This window comes from Tarenaya hassleriana, unplaced genomic scaffold (genome assembly GCF_000463585.1).
Source record: "Tarenaya hassleriana unplaced genomic scaffold, ASM46358v1 Cleome17, whole genome shotgun sequence".
In the NCBI taxonomy this organism is placed as follows: Eukaryota; Viridiplantae; Streptophyta; class Magnoliopsida; order Brassicales; family Cleomaceae; genus Tarenaya; species Tarenaya hassleriana.
In genome coordinates, this window is record NW_010965122.1 from 2,120,082 (window position 1) to 2,122,219 (window position 2,138).

Genomic DNA, 2,138 nt, shown 5'->3' on the forward strand with positions numbered 1-2,138 from the left:
AATACAAATTTAAATTCAAAACCTCATTACGGGAGTTCAACACACAAACACAACCAGAGAGAATAACAAGATATCGCACGGAAAAATCCCAGAGAAAGAATAGATAGAGAGAGTTAGAGAGGCTTAGGAATTATGGGCAGCGTGGTCTTCCTCCTCATCTCCTTCTTCTCCTCTGGAACCTCCGTGCGACGCTTGGGTCGGACCTGCAGCTCCTCTCTTCGGTGAAGCTCTCTGTCGAGAGCTGTCGAAGCTCTCTTGGCTCTATCCTCTACTTCTCCTTTTAATGAATGCCAGCTCGAGTGAACATCGTTGTCTCCTTTCTTTTAGCTCAGCGCAAATCAAGGAAAGTCTGTTTTTTTTGTCGGCCGATAAAACAATTGTGCACTCTTGTTTGGCCATTTGTGAATACGTGGGTCCGGTGGAGGTTAAAAACAATCGTGCGATTGTGAATAACAATTGCTCGATCGTTGAGTTACTACTATTATTACAATATATTATATACATATATATTATACATAATACACATATACATACATGTATTAGATGTATATATCTATTATACATATAAAAACATATCCATACATAAATCTAATATATATACGGATATATATATATATAATATGCAAATATAAATAACGTACACATATACACATATTTATATAATAATATATATACATCCGCTAACATATATATATTATAATATTATATATATCCACTAACATATATATTATTATATATATTTCCACTAACATATATATATATATTATATTCACTAACATATATTATTATATCGTGTATTATGTATATGTTCGATTGTGCGATCGTAACAACGATCGCGCGATCTTGTGTTTTTTTGTTTTTGTTTTATTAAACCAGACCAATTTTGTACTCATTTGTTTTCCATTCGATTTCCTTGAAATTGCGTCGTTTAAACTCAAATCTCCAATTTTCCTGCAAAACAATATAAACAACGAAATCGAAGTAAAACTGTACAAATGATATCTATTAATGTATAAATAACGTGAAACTCGATAGATATCTTAAATTAAAATATAATGTTATTTACATGTTATCAAACACCCCCAAACTTAGCGTTTTGCTCGTCCTCGAGCAAACTAACCCTCCGACAGATTGATAAGTAAAAACTAAACTATCAAAAATGAATCATAGAATCAAATTAAAGTTGAACATGATTTTAGCTGCGAACAAAATCAAAGTCATCCTAATATGGTATTTCAATCTTTATGACGAATCTAGTTAGCAATGAGATGTACATCGTTACTCAGAACCCTTCCAGACCCTTAACTTTCTTGTCAAGTACATTTCTCATATCGTGTTCTCATAAAAAAAATTCTTTTGCTACTCTATTGAGAAAAAATCTTTCTCGCGAAAAAAGATATCCTGAACTTCTAGGACGTTGAAGTTGTCGAGCAGTTTTTTTTTTCTTTTTTTTTTGAAGTTACTCGACCCACAACTTAGACCCGAGCCTTTTGGCACTCATGTCCCCGAATGATGTTCATTAACGAGATAAAGACAGTGGAGTGTCAGGACATATCAATAGAATTTTCTATTCTTTAATGCGCTAAAATGATCAACACGATTTTTAGAAATATGGACACTTGACTAAGACGGTTGGAATCTTTCCATTGTTCTGAATATCAATCTACCCCACATTTTAACTAGCTTAATCACAAGATCGACCTACCAAATTCGAATATCCTTGACAATTTGTTTTAAACATAGGAATTCCTAAGACAGCTTAAAAAAATGTTTCACATTAATTCGATGCTATAAATTCAAAAACTTTTTGTTTTCCTTTTTTTTTAATCTATATATACAGACATATTATCATAAAATACTACGACTATCGATGATGGATATAATGCATGGAAAATGGAGTGGAGAAGAAGTTCTTAACTAATGGACCTTTCTTCGTCGGATGTGTTCGTTTTGCTTCTCTCAATTCAAGTTCTCTTGCGTTTGTGCAACTCCCTGCTTTTTAAACAAAAATAAAAATTTACATAAAACATAAAATAAAACACACTTTATATACAAGGATAGAATCAGATTCTCTCCCGATAAAGGCTCGTTTAAAGTCGTGAGCTTGACCATCTCGGTTCAGCACTCCTTCCGATTAG